Source organism: Diceros bicornis, chromosome 34 (genome assembly GCF_020826845.1).
Source record: "Diceros bicornis minor isolate mBicDic1 chromosome 34, mDicBic1.mat.cur, whole genome shotgun sequence".
In the NCBI taxonomy this organism is placed as follows: domain Eukaryota; kingdom Metazoa; phylum Chordata; class Mammalia; order Perissodactyla; family Rhinocerotidae; genus Diceros; species Diceros bicornis.
The window spans coordinates 1,479,024-1,493,989 of NC_080773.1; the positions used below are offsets into that span (position 1 = coordinate 1,479,024).

The 14,966-nt window shown below is 42.6% G+C and overlaps 1 protein-coding gene across 16 annotated transcripts in view; it reads right to left on the bottom strand.

Moving 5' to 3' along the window:
- The window catches only part of LOC131396698 (ral guanine nucleotide dissociation stimulator-like), a 434,208-nt gene that overhangs the window by 389,926 nt on the left and 29,316 nt on the right, over positions 1-14,966 (bottom strand). The window contains exon 9 of one of the 16 annotated variants that reach the window (XR_009216635.1): positions 1,251-1,317. The exons of 14 other annotated variants lie outside the window; for them this stretch is intronic. The gene's annotated coding sequence lies outside the window, so the exon portion shown is untranslated. Of the gene's footprint in view, positions 1-1,250; positions 1,318-6,754; positions 6,790-14,966 lie in introns of those variants that run through there. One more of the 16 variants, XR_009216637.1, reaches the window with a different exon arrangement.

Below are 14,966 nucleotides of genomic sequence, written 5' to 3' on the forward strand. Positions count from 1 at the left end.
ACCTGGAACATCTTGTAGTGCCAGAAAGTAGGAAAGTGCTTTAACAAAACACAGAAAATGATGATGTGTCAAAAGGAATCAATCTGAAAGATTTCCCAATGGCTCAAGCTGGAAAATTGTGAGCAACAAAATAAATAATGGTAGCATTGGATTATTACCCAGAGAATAAAATAAATATCCATGAGTCTATACTGATATAAAATAGATTAAATAAGAAAGGAAGAAAGAAAGAGAAAAAAAAAGAATGAGAGAAAGAGAGAAAGAGAGGAAGAAGGAAGGGAGAAGGAGGAGCAGAATCTTCCTTACAGAATTCCAAATAATAAACGTGGCTGGATAGCATGAAATAGAAAATCGCCACTAAAACACCACAGTAATAATTACTGTGAGCAAGGGCCGGCCTGGTAGCTTAGCGGTTAAGTGCGCGCACTCCGCTACTGGCGGCCCGGGTTTGGATCCTGGCGCACACTGACGCACCACTTCTCTGGCCATGCTGAGGCCTCGTCCCACATACAGCAACTAGAAGGATGTGCAACTATGACATACATCTATCTACTGGGGCTTTGGGGCAAAAAATAAAGGAGAAGGATTGGCAATAGATGTTAGCTCAGAGCCGGTCTTCCTCAGCAAAAAGAGGAGGATTAGCACGGATGTTATCTCAGGGCTGATCTCCCTCACCAAAAAAAAAAAAAAAATTACCATGAGCAAGAGTGACTGATGAATACAAAAACTGTGGGTGAAACTTAAAGAAGAAACAGTACATTTGCAGAGCCTCAAAGCATCTCCCTCCAAATACTTAAATTTTTTCTCTTAATTTCTTTAAAAGACCTATGACTATTTAAAGCAAAAATTATAACACTGTACTGTGGGATTTATAACATGGGTAGATGTAAAATTTATGACAACAATAACATAAGGGACAGACATAGGTAAATGGAACTATTCTGTAGCAAGGCTCCCATATTTTACATTGGTTAAACTGGTACACTATTAAGTCTAGGTAGGCTGTGATATGTTAAAGATGCATATTGTAATCTGGACCAACCACTATAAAATGCAAAGGTGTGTCACTTAAATGCTAATAAAGGAATTAAGCAGCAAAAAAAAGGGTTTGTACAAGAATGTTCACAGGAGATGACCTGCACGTCCCCAGGAGAAAGACGAGCACACTGTAGGGCAACCACAGAGCAGAACGCCCTCAGCCCTGCCAAGGAGCAAACGCTGACACACACTTGCTGGTTGAGTCTCATCAACCTCGTGCCGAGGGAGGCAAGCTGGACAGAAAACAAAACACGTGGGATGATTTCAGCCAAGATGAACCTATGATGAAAAAACCAGAACAGTGGTTGCCTCGGGGGAAAGAAAAAATTGCCTGGGAAGGAACAGGAAGGAGTTTTCTGGGGGTGATGGAACTATTCTATTCTTAAAGGGGTGAAGGTTATATGGACGTGTTTATTTGCCAAAACTGTACAGTTGAGAGTTGTGCCTTTCAGTGTGCGTACATCTTACATCCTCACACACAAAGGACTAAAAGAATAATAAAGTGAGGTGGGAATGGGATGGAATGTGGATGAAACAAAATTGGCAGACAATTAGCAGTTGTTGAACCTGGGTGATGGGCCTACTATGCTATTTTGTTTATTTTGTATATTGTTTAAATTGTTCTGTAATAAAACGCTCGTATAAGAAGACAAACTCGATATACAGTGTTTGCTGGTAAGATATCGGTTACCTTTTGGGAGGAAGGAGGGAGAAAGGGATTGTCAGCGCCTGACTTAAGCTGGTGCTAGTTCTTGGTCACACAAGTGTGTTCACTTTGTAAAAATTCTTTGAGGTTTACATGGATGACTTCTGTATATGTTTCTGTACGCATGTTATACATCAATAAACATTTTAAATCCTGCATATTTGCACAAAGATCCTAACTCAATATCTCAGAATAACAGCAGTGTTTTATTTTAAAGTGGAACACGTTCACTCATGGCATCATCAGATGGATTTTAATACTTCCAAGTATCTATTAATGCCCTCGCCCTTGCGTGGCCCCCTGGATCTTTCCATTTTTGGCTCAATTTGGCAAGTGGCATGGCTTTGAGTTTTTATGATGGGTATGGGCCCTTCAGGTGGGCGAGGTCCAAGGGAAGGATCTCTGCAGCGACATTGACCACGGGAGCCAGAGGGAGGATCATGGCAACCTGGAGGGATGGAGGGGATGGTAGGACAGGTGGCCTTGAAAAGGCAAATTCCAGAATCCCAGGCACCCAGTATTTCCATTTTAGATATAGAATTTACCCTTCAAATACTAGCCAGGGAGCTTCCACGAGGGCTGCAAGCATCCTCAGCAATAGACAGGCTGGTGAGCCCCACCCCTACCTGAGTGCCGGCCTCAAGGGATGCAGCCCAACCACACTGCGCATACTCTGGGGGGTGGGCAGGGCATAGAGAGTGGTCATGGTATAGAGAAGAGGCGGGGTAGAGGGTGGGGTGGAGAAGCAGAGGGATGGGGACCAGGGGCGGGGGGACAAGGTGGGAGTTGGGGCCCCTAGCTGTGTATGCTGGGAACTTTTGTCTCTTAACCGCTCCCAGCTGGGAGCTTGCAGGACCGCAGGACTACAAATCCCAGGAGGCTGTGGGCATGGGGCTGTGCCTAACCCTGGAGGGAGGAGCAGGGCGGTGTGCGCTTGGCCGAGGGCCAAACCGCCCTTGACTCAGGACTCTGGTCCTGCACCTGCTGCATGTAGGCTGAGTCCCGGAGGGATGTGACGGGAGGAGTGGGACCAGGGAGTTAGGAGGATGTGGCAGCTGCATGGGCAGCCCAGGGCCTGCAGCGTGCAACTGGTTTTGTCCAAAATAGAAGTCGGACTTGTGCCTCTTCCACACCGCCTCCCTCCATTGCTTGATTCCTCCTCCCACCTGCGTGCCTGTGGGTCTTTCCACTGCCTCCTACCAAGTCCAGGGCCAGGTGCTTCTCTAAACTGCTTATGGGAACTGGTTTGACATCCCAGAAACTTTCCACTTTGCCTGATGCCCTCTGCCTTCTCCAGCCAAAGTGCCATCCTTTCATCAGCTTTTGAGAGAGATTCGCTCTTGTGGCCGCTCTTGCAAGTACAACTTAAGAGCTTTGCAGAGTGGTAACATTGGCTGTTGCTTGCTTTTTTTGCAGATGTGGAAGTTGAGGCATCTGTGAGGTTAATCATTGGTTTCCCCAGGATCCGCTAAGAGCAGAGGAGAACAACCCAATTCCCAGGCAAGTATCTAGTAGGCCGTTTTCACCAACGCATTCCAGTGCAGTGGCCTCCAAAACAGCAACCTTAAGACGAGAATAGCTTAAGCATTTTGCCCTTTAGATTGATCACCTAATCTCAGCTCAGGCATGAGTGGCCAGTCTCTCAGGGACACAGGTGGTGACTCTGATCATTCAGTAAGAGACCAGTCGTCCAGCTTTGGGAGAGGGACGTTCAAGGTAGACAGCACTTGAAACCCGTCAGCTTTAACATCTCTGCTTTGGATTCTGACAAGGTTCCCGGATAAACATGCCTAGGGATAGTCAGAGGTACCATATTCTTTAAAAATTGATTAGAGTGGTGAAAGGAATAGAACATAAAATATCCTGCTTATTTGCAAAAGATAAAATGCAAGCAAGACCTTCCTGTTAATTTTTTTCTGCTCATTCTCTTGGCTGTACTGTACGTTTGAATGCAGAAACAAAAAACTTGAATTGCCAAATTCTCTTTTCCTGAGATTGGTAAATTAACTTAAAAGTCTTATTAAAACCTGTGCAGCTTTCATGATTTATGTCGTCCCTAAAAACCTGGGCGTTGACCTACAGGAAAAAAAGTCCCTGTTTATATTACACGTCCCAATAGGTTACATTTCCGATTCCTGAATGTGGGATATTATCAAAACAACTGAAAAACCTGGTCATGGAAACTGGACCCTGTCACTTTGTCAAGAATTTGCCTCTGTATAAATTAATGACACAAGAATTCTTTAACATTTTTGTAAAGAAAGGATGAGAAAGTGTGTAGTGTCCCTGAATGTGGCAAGACAGGGAAGTCTCATTAGACCACATCCTCGGGTTCTTCTCTTGTGTTCAATAGGCCCAGGTGATAGTCCATGTAGTCAGGTGCAGCGCCGCTCCCCCAGCCCCCAGTGTTCCATCCTACTCTGGCCTGTGCCCTCTTCAGGGGGTTCTGATGACACTGGTCCACAAGTGTTGGAAGGAAACATTGTAACATGAGGATATTCATCATCTTAAAACAAGGATTAATGGAGAGGAAAGTCTCCGGGTGTGTGTGCTCCGATGCACTGCTGTTGAAGTGTGGCCGCAGTGACAACTGTGCTCCCAGCAGTCCCCACAATAGCTGTCTCAAATGTTTGATCTCCTGGTGCAACCACAGCAGCTGTTGACAGAGCTGGGCACTCGTCTTGGTTCAGTGTCTTCCGTCAGATTTTGTAGCTCTGACCCTCCTCTGCTTGCCCCATTCTCACTCCTATCTGCTGCGTTCATTGCTTTGTAGTTGTTTCCTAGGAGCCACTGTGTGTAACTCTATTTCACAGTGTCTTTAGGGACCCACTCTCACTACACGTGTCACTGTACAACAGCCCCTTATCGTGGTGTAACCCATGTTCATCGTCTCCAGTGGAGCTGTGAAGAACCCTGCTTACTCGGAGCTCCTCTCATTCTCATGCTGCTGGGGCTGCTAACGAAGCTGGGCATCTCGTCTTTGGTCTCATCAACATTATTCTTTTCATTGATTTTCTGAAGTCGGAGACGACTTTGTTAATAATGTGACACTGACTGTCACAGGCACTTTTATGTATCTTCCTCAACAGCTCTGTGAAGTAGGCCTGTGATCCCCATTTTACAGGGGGGGACACTGAGGCTCAGAGAGGTCGAGTAGCTTCCTTCACTTCACACAGTTTCTTGGTACATTTTGAGTCTCCACTTGGAACTCCGCCTCTCAGGTGTGTGCACTTAGCTGGCGTTCCAATTTGTGCCTCTCTGCCATCCCCTCCAAAGGCACATGCCCCATCCTGAGTCCATTTTCCTGCTTGATGGCAGTCACCCTGCACAAACCGGCCCCATGCAGGGAGTGGACTAGTCAGGTGTGGTCCTCCAGCTTACCCTGGGCAGGTTCTAGGTTTATTGCGAGAGCTGGAGCAGTAGAAGATACTGACCGACACTCACCTGGAAGGTTGGTTATGTAGAAATACTTCACTGACTTTTTGCAGGTGTCATGTCTTCTTTGTCTTCATTGCTCCTCTGGGCTTTCTTCTGCATTCTGCGCTGTGCAGTAACATACAGTACAGAGACTGGAGAACATAATACTGTTGTCCTGCACCAAATGGTCACATCACTCATTTTTCTAATTATGAAAGAATTACATACTATAAAAAAAGTCAAATTACCCAGATCTATGTAGAGTAAAGTGAAACCTCCCCCATCCATCCCTTTCCCTGCAAACTCACTCCCCTACTCAGAAGGAACTATAGTTAAGAGGTTGCAGCTTATTGTTCTGGACATTTCCTATGAATTTATAAATACACATAAAGTTTTTTTTAACATAAATGACATAACTACATCATTTTGCAATTTGCTGTTTCCCAAACCATATATCATAGCTGTCTCTCCTTATCAGTGCTTGCCACACTAACTTAGCTTTTTAGAAGTTTTAGAGGTACTCCAAAGAACAGGAATACCATGATCTGTTTATCTCTTCTTTGATAGAGATGGGATTATGTCCAGTTTCACAATTATACATAATGCTGCAGTAAGATCCTTGTATGGAGTTTATTACACTGCTATTCAACTGCTCAATTTTCCTTGTTTCCTCTTGGTCAGAGACTATATTTTTAACAATTTTATGGGTATTATTATTATTATTATTATTATTATTATTTTTGTGTGTGTGTGAGGAAGATCAGCCCTGAGATAACATCCATGCCAATACTCCTCTTTTTGCCTAGGCAGACCGGCTCTGAGTTAACATCTGTTGCCAATCCTTCTTCTTTTTTTCCCCCAAAGCCCCAGTAAATAGTTGTACATCATAGGTGCACATCCTTCTAGTTGCTGTATGTGGGATGTGGCCTCAGCATGGCCGGAGAAGCGGCGTGTTAGTGCATGTCGGATCTGAACCCGGGCCACCAGTAGCAGAACACTTAACCACTAAGCCACGGGGCCAGCCCTATGGGAATTATTTTATAGGGAATTTAATTTTATCACTGAATAAAGACGTTTATGGGGAAACTGGACTTTAAGGTCATCCCTCTCAGTATTCTGGAGAAAAATCATGAAACTTAGAAGGTATGAGGCTTGCTCCATCACAATCTAACAAGTCATGTTAACAATTTAAAGTTGAATGTTTGAATAGCCTCTACTCTCTCTGTTCAGAAGAAGAATGACTTTTTCTTGTCTTGAAAACTTCTGACTCCAGGGGCTCTCAGTTGGTCTTCAGAGAGGGTAAGATATTGGTGTCGTATCTGTCTCTCTTCAGCTGTAGGCTGCATCTTCTAAAGATCATAGAATTGAACATGGTCCAATAAATGCATATGATTTGGGTCAAAAATTCAAAGTAATGAACCCAAGATAGGAATCTATAACTTTGGTTCTTAATAAAGAATTTCCTTTGATATCCTCAAGTCTCTGTGATTACTAGTAAAAACTCACCTATGGGTGAAGAGATGTGGTTCTGCTGGCAATGTTTGGTTTGAACATCCATAGTTAAGGCTGCCACATCCATAGGTAGATTAGATTTGACCTCTTGACGACCTCTTCCCTTGGTCTTTGACCTGGGAAAAATAAGAATTTAAAAAAGCTGCTGTTATTAGCACTCAATGCTAGAAATGCCCATTAAAGAGTGAGTTTGATTTGGTAAACCAAAGGGAGTATAAGCAGAACAAAGTCTGTAATATCTATAAAATTTCAAAAAATTCTAATTTTTTAAAATATAACTCTATTTTTGCCACAGTGCAAACTGTGTATATATGAATGAAATATCCCTCTGTCCATTTCTTCTTTCTATTGACTTAATGGATTTATCCTCTAATCCAGATTCTAAGTGTGAAAGAACATCTTGGTCCTTCAAAGAAAAGAAGCCATTGAAATTTGATTTTCTTTTAGCTCGCCATCCTACAGGTTTGAGGATTAAATTATCATGTAATGGTACAATGATTCTGAAATCTAATTTTTAATTAGAGGGGTATAAGGGATGATTGAATGGTGGTTCATCCCCATGGTCAAAGGTATTGTACACATGGACATGTAAACACGATTCAGGAAGCTGCTTCAGCCCTGTGACATCCCTGAGAACCACAGTGCAGGAGGATCTAGGCACACAGCCATCTGCCTCGATCTCCTGGGTTACATGTAGATCCAGGGGTCTTGAGAGTGGCGTCAGAGCAGCTAGCTTTTATCTATTTCTCCCCTTCCTTCTCTCCAGCTTATCTCAAACAGTCTTGACTATCATATTTTAAAGACCAATTGTAGTTATTTACATAAGCTGCTTGTTCATTATTGCAGAGTAATAATCAGGCATACCATTAAATATCACTTAATCTACCTAATTAAATTTGTTGTACCTTTTGATTGATTAGAACACTAAAGTTAGTTCAGAGTTTGATATTCACCAAATGTGTTAATCTGCTTACAACTGCCATGTGCCTCATTTCTCTTAGAAGTGTATCTTTGGCCCATCACAAGATTTTAATGAATCAAATCATCATAAATTAAGATAATGTACTGTCTTTTGGATGATCGGGAGGCATATGGGTCCATTTTGGAAATATACCCATCTGTCTTTGCTCCCCATGGGAAGTTTCTGGTCACTGGGTCTCCAGGTGGCTTGCACAAACCCTAGGTCTATAAAGCTTGGTGCCTCTCCTTCTAATTGAGGTAGAAATAAAAGAGGTCAGAGAGACATATTAAAGTTTTGGTTGCATGAAGTCTTCTATGAAGACCATCCATGCATATTTTTCTGGGTAACTCTCTGTTCCTAGGACTACTAGTTACTTTAAGGGCTTGTCAGGAACTGTGAATGGTCTGATATTTTACCTTACCTGCAAGCCAATAAGTTAGCCTACAATGGTCTTACAGATGCTGGCAAAAGACAGGAGACCCATGGGTCAGAGACACAGGACTTAATGACACAGCAATGGCAGTGGCCAGAGTATCAACATTTGCACTGGTTCACTAAATCCCACTTCCTACAGGATGATACACAGTGGGCCAGGAGACATGCAGAGGGTTGCAAGAACTCAGAGCTTAAGGAACTCAAATCTTTGATAACAGGCAGGAAGCCTGCTGACCTTTGCCTGGGGAGGGGTGTTATTTTTATTATACTGGGCAGTAAGCAAGCCTGCCCTTTGCTGCAGAGGAGGCCACTATTTCTATTTTCCAAGGTTGACAGCTTTACACACATTCTTGAAAAGATAACCTGGTTTTACTGGCTTTCAAAGATAAGCTTGAATGAGACTTCATCATCATTCCGCTCTTCTGTTTCCTTTATTGAGACTGTGCAAATATGCTCTTTTCTCTGTAAAGTTCACTAACTTTATTCATACATAAGGGATGCTTTTGGTTTTATTTATTAAGTTAAAATTTTCTTATTAGAGCAAATGAGGAAACTATTATGGGTTGGATCTGAAGGTATGCTTTTCCAGGAAAAATGTGAAAGAAGATCGGTGCTCACAGAACTTTGCGACAAGGAGCTGATATCAACTTAAATGATTTTAATTTGAATACTGTTTTGTACAACTTTCTTCCATCTTACTTCATCCTCACTGCTTCCTGTAACTCTCATATGGGAATGGGGCAGTTTCATGGATTCACTGAACTCATTTACAATATTCAAATGGTTTTTTCTGTTGTGTGCTTTTCTTTTTATTGAGGTAATGTTAACATACAACATTAAATTAGTTTCAGCGGTACAACATAATGATTCAATGTTTGTATAAATGTTGAAATGATCACCACAATAAGTCCAGTTAACATCTGTCCCCATACATAGTTACAAATTTTTTTCTCTTATGATGAGGACATGGCATATTTCAAGGTGCAGAAGAATCAATGATGATGTCATACTTTTCCATACACAGCTTGATGAATTTGAACATAAGCGTACACCCTTGAGACTGTCACCACCATCAAGGCCACAAACATATCCATCACCTCCCAAAGTTTTCTCTCACCTCCTTTATTACTATTATTCTGTGGTAAGAACTCTTAATATCTACACTATTAGCAAATGTAATGAATGCAAGACAGTCTTGTTAGCTGTAAGCACTATGCCATATCCTAGATCTCCAGAACTTATTTATCTTGATTACTGAAACTCTGTATCCTTTGACCATCAGCTCCCCATTTCTCCATCCCCTCAACCCCTGGTAACCACCATTCTAACCTCTGCTTGTATGAGTTTGACTATTTAAGATTCCACATATAAGTGAGTATTTGCCTTTCTCTGTCTGCCTTATTTCGCTTAGCATAATGTCTTCTAGGTCCATCCATGTTGTCAAAAATGGCAGGAACTCCTTCTTTTTTCAAGGTTGACTAATATTGCATTTCTTTATCCATTCATCCATCAGTGACATTTAGGTTACTTCCATATCTTGGCTATCGTGAATTAGCTACAATGAACATTAGAGTGCAGGTATTTCTTTGAGACCCTGAGTTCAATCCTGTGGGCATATACCAGAAGTGGGATTGCTGGATCATATGCTAGTTTTCATTTTTGGAGTAAGCTCCATACTGTTTTCCATAATGGTTGTACTAGTTTACATTCCCACAAGGGTTCCTTTTCTCCACATCCTCACCAACATTTGCCATCTTTAGTTTTTTTGATAATGGCCATCTTAACAGGTGTGAAGTGATAGCTCATTGTGGTTTTGATTTGCATTCCCTGATGATTAGTGATGCTGAACACCTTTTCATACACCTGTTGGCCACTTGTATGTCTTCATTAGAAAAAGTCTACTCTGGTCCCTTACCCATTTTTCAAATTGATTTGTCTTCTTTTTATTGAGCCAACACAAAACAAGAGAACAAAATTTCCAGGCATTATGGATGCTTCCCAGTTGATGCAGATGGTTTTGTATTTACAGTGGTACCAAAAGATCATGTTTCATGCTTTTTCTTCAGCTTGTTATAAGACCAGCAGTAGCTGCGGCATGGCAGATAATCGGGATCGTCTGGGTTTGGAGGTTTACAACATAAATGAGTGGTAATGAATTTTTTATTATTCCAAGGAAATTATTGAGATCATAGTCCATGGAATTCAGGATTGATAGATGTAGGAGGAAATTAAGGTGAGGATCGGTGATCTAGCATTACTTCTGATCATGAGGCACAGGTATCTACTGTATGAGTGTTTGAATAAAAATATTAGAGATCAGCAATGGAACAGAATTGAAAGCCCAGAAATAAAACCACACATATACGGACAGCTAATTTTCGACAAAGGTGCTAAGAACATGCAATGGAGAAAGGAAAGTCTCTTCAATAAATGGTGTTGGGAAAACTGGACAGCCACATGCAAAAGAATGAAAGTGGACCATGTGCTATCGCCATTCACAAAAATTAACTCAAAATGGATCAAAGACCTGAAGGTGAGACCTGAAACTATAAAACTCATAGAAGAAAATATAGGCAACACACTATTTGACATTGGTTTTAAAGGAATCTTTTCGGATGACATGCCTACCCAGACTAGGGAAACTAAAGAAAAAATAAACAAGTGGGACTTTATCAGATTAAAGAGGTTTTATAAGACTAATGAAACCAGAATCAAGATGAACAGACAACCAACCAGCTGGGAGAGAATATTTGCAAAACATACATCTGACAAGGGGTTGATCTCCATAATATATAAAGAACTCACACAACTGAACAACAAAAAAACAACCCGATCAAAAAATGGGCAGAGGAAATGAAGAGACACTTCTCCAAGGAAGATATACAGATGGCCAATAGGCACATGAAAAGATGTTCAACATCACTAATCATCAGGGAAATGCAAATCAAAACAACACTAAGATACCACCTCACACCTGTTAGAATGGCTATAATCACCAAGACAAAAAACAACAAATGTTGGAGAGGATGTGGAGAAACAGGAACCCTCACACACAGCTGGTGGGAATGCAAATTGGTGCAGCCTCTATGGAGCACGGTATGGAGATTCCTCAAAGAATTAAAAATAGAGATGCCCTATGATCCAGCCATCCCACTACTGGGAATCTATCCAACGAACCTGAAATCAACAATCCAAAGAGGCTTATGCACCCCTATGTTCATTGCAGCATTATTCACCATAGCCAAGAAGTGGAAGCAACCTAAGTGTCCCTCGACTGACGAATGGATTAGGAAAATGTGGTATATATATACAATGGAATACCACTCAGCCATAAAAAAAGAGAAAATCGTCCCATTTGCAACAACATGGATGGGCCTGGAGCGCATTATGTTAAGTGAAATAAACCAGAAAGAGAAAGACAAACACTGTGTGATCTCACTCATATGTGGAATATAAACCAACACATGGACAGAGAAAACTGGACTGTGGTTATCAGGGGCAGTGGGGGTGGGGAGTGGGCACAAGGGGTGAAGGGAGTCATATATATGGTGATGGACAAACAAAAATGTACAACCCAAAAATTTCACAATGTTATAAACCATTAAAACATCAATAAAAAAAGATATTAGAGATCAGGAATTTGTCGTGGGTGAATATGTTTTCTGAATTATTTACTTTTGAACATAAGCATTTGGATTATGTGAACATCTGGGATATGGGAGTAAGTCATTAACAAAGGGGTGGTTGATAATGTCACTATTGATTTAACTTCTATGAACACCAAGTGGTCAATGGACTAAGCAAATGAGTAGTCAGAAAACACAGAAATGTTAGGATTTGGGAACTAGTAAAGGACTGGGGACCGACTGTCCTGAGAGGGAATGCCAGGACTTATGAGGTTGAGAGTGACAAGGACAAGAAAAGAATAGAAAACACTTAAATAAGGAGGGTGTGTTAACAGGATGGAGGGGGAGAAATGATCTGGAGTAGCCTTGAATTTTGACCTTGAGCTTTCTGTTCTTGATGCAAATTTGCCTGATGACATCCCAGGACACAGGTCAGATCCCCAGAGGATAGAGGGAGGGTGGAAGTACAAAACAGCCAGGATAATTGTCCTAAAAAGGCAGGCTTCCTTTATCATTTGACCCAATTTCATAATTTATTTTTGTAGGGTAAGAGGAAAAGAAGGATGATAGCCACGTCTTCACAGAGGAAGCAGCATAACTGGGGGAACCAGTCCAAACCAAAGCCTGGTTTAAACATCTCCATCCCTTTGAGGATGTCTAGTGACATATTCAAGAGGCCGGTTACTAGAATTCCAACCCATCCTGGCAATGAAGGGTCTCTGGGAGGACACGTTGGACCAGCCCCACCAGGTCTGCTGGCCCGAGAGACCACAAGGACTCCAGGCCTGCAGCAGTGCAGGACAATTAGTAAATCCTTTCAAGTTTGCCAAAGCGTTGGAAAAACTTGCACCTAGTCACACAGGTGAATCCCTGCCAGGTGTGCTCGCAGGTGGTCTGCACTTCAGGTCCCATGCCCACTCCTGCCGGTCTTCAGATTTGGCAGAGATGATTCCAGGAGCTGATCTGGGCATTCCACAGTTCCACTGCCAACAATTTCTGGCAACTGAGGAAGGTATCAGGAAGGAGGAAAGGGCAGTGAAGAGCACAGGAGAGAGACTGGTGATAGCACTGATGGTGGACAGACTTGCTAGTGAGGCAGAGAAAGTGAGGGGCCAAGAAGGCCGTCTTGACTGCAGATGAAATGGAGCAGGCACCTCAGTGAGGTCTCTTGGCAGCGTCCCTAATGTTTTTGTGCTTTGAGCTCTTGAAACTTTGAAATATAACAATACGTTTCTTTTATTAAACTCTGCTGCATGACAGAAAATATAGACAGTGGTTTCTTTCTGAGGTGAGAGGTTGAGTTTCAGGTGAGGAGTGAAAGATCTTCCTTTTTCATGCTGTTCTCTCATTTTCCTTTACTATGTATGTTATTTATTTGTACTTTCAAGTCAGCAGCGAGTTATCAACGTCACGAGATGATTCAGTTATTCCCCTCACAGTCACAGTAAAACCTACTTAAAGTGGATTATTCTTTTTGTGTAATATTCCAATAGATTCCAAAGTATTATTTCAAAAGCACCTCGATGTCTATGTTCTCAAATTAGATATTTACTTTTGGTCTCCATTTTTGTGTTCCTTCTTGCATGCTACTTCAGAGTTGCATCTAAGGAAATACCAGATTTCACTCAGTTTTTTAGATCCATATGTGTTGGAAATTTGATTCATGAAGATGGACATGGCAGCTGGGGGATCATACTACTATCAAAAGAGACCATTTCGGCATCAGTAATCTGACAAGAACTCACTGCTTGTTGAGATTTAATTGAGTATTTGAAGGATCAAGCTTTCGCTATTGGCACTTCTCTTTCTCTTTGGAGGCAAAGTATCGCCTTCCCAGTCTTTCCATTACCAAACCAGTTTCCTGGGTGGCTGTGCCATGTCAGGAAGGGCCTGGGATGCTGGGAACCAGGATTCATCCTCAGCTTTCTAGCTGTCCTGAGAAGGCTTCCCTGGCAGAGTCCAGCCTGTGTGTCTGGGTGACACTTGCAGCCATCAGATAGAAGGCGATAACTCACAAGTGCCAAGTGATTTATCTGGCCCTTGTCTTACAGGGTGTTTCCAAGGGATGAGATTCAAAACGCCACTTGGTAACCCTTTGAAAGCTCCTGGTCGTGGGGTGGGTTCTCGGTGTGAGCTCAGAGCAGTGTCTATTCACCACCAGATGGGAAGCATTTCAGTATTTTAATTGCTAAGGCTGTGTTCATGCACGACCATGGATCATCAGTTCCGTGGCATTTCCTGCTGGACGACCCCACACCCCTGTCATGCCTCATCTTTCAAAGCTCCAAACAAGGTTCACACCCCATCAGGTGGTTGTAATGTAACCACAGCACAAGACTGGGGAAAAAAACACAACCACCCAGGGGTGACACACTTTAATGTCTTGGGCCCAATTTCCCCATTTGGACAAGTTGGCAACATCAACACTGAGTGTGTAAACTGGAGGACTGTCCAAGACCATGGACCTCAGAATGACACGCCTCAGAAGTCACCTTGGACAGCAAGGGACAGTGTGGGGTCACTCACTGGTCAGGATTATGGTCCCTTTTCCTGGGAAAGCAGAGCTCACTCGGGATCCATCAGGCCAAGCCAGGGAGGAGGCTGGGGGCCTTCTAGGGAATTTCTGCCCTAAAGTGAATGGCATAAGGAAGGCAGAGGTGCTGGAAATCCTGGTTCACAGAGAGCGGTCGTGTTTATGGAATGAGGCCCAGTGGTAGCCTTAAAGCTGCATCACAAATCTTTCCCATTGGATACAAAACAGCAGGAAACAGAATTCAGAGTCCTGGACAAGGATCCCAGCAGGATTCAATTCTAGGTCAGTAGTGAACATGGAGGCACTAGAGGGGTCTCAGGAGGGAAAGTCCTGTCTGCCTTTAGTCCATTTGCAAATCACCTTTTCGGGCCTTGTCCTCTCCACTTGCATGTTTTGATCTTTTTACATTGTTTTCCCCACTTAAAGCTGATGCAATTCCAGAGATTGAACTAGAAAACTACAAGTTCCTAAAATTTGGTCAAAAGAAACCTCAACAAGAGAAGCAGAAAACATTCCCTCTTCCTCCAGAATTAGGAAGGCAGCCCCAGCCTATGGCACGACCTGGTCCTGGGTAGTGCTGTTTTAAAGACACCCACATTTCAGTGGTTGTTGCTTTGCCTGTGAAAGCACCATCAACTTTTAAATCCCAAGAGAACGGGCCAGGGAGCGTGTCCGCCCCTGGAGCACCTGAATGATACTGAAATGAACTTGTCCTCGGAGTTAGGGGGAATTGAGAGT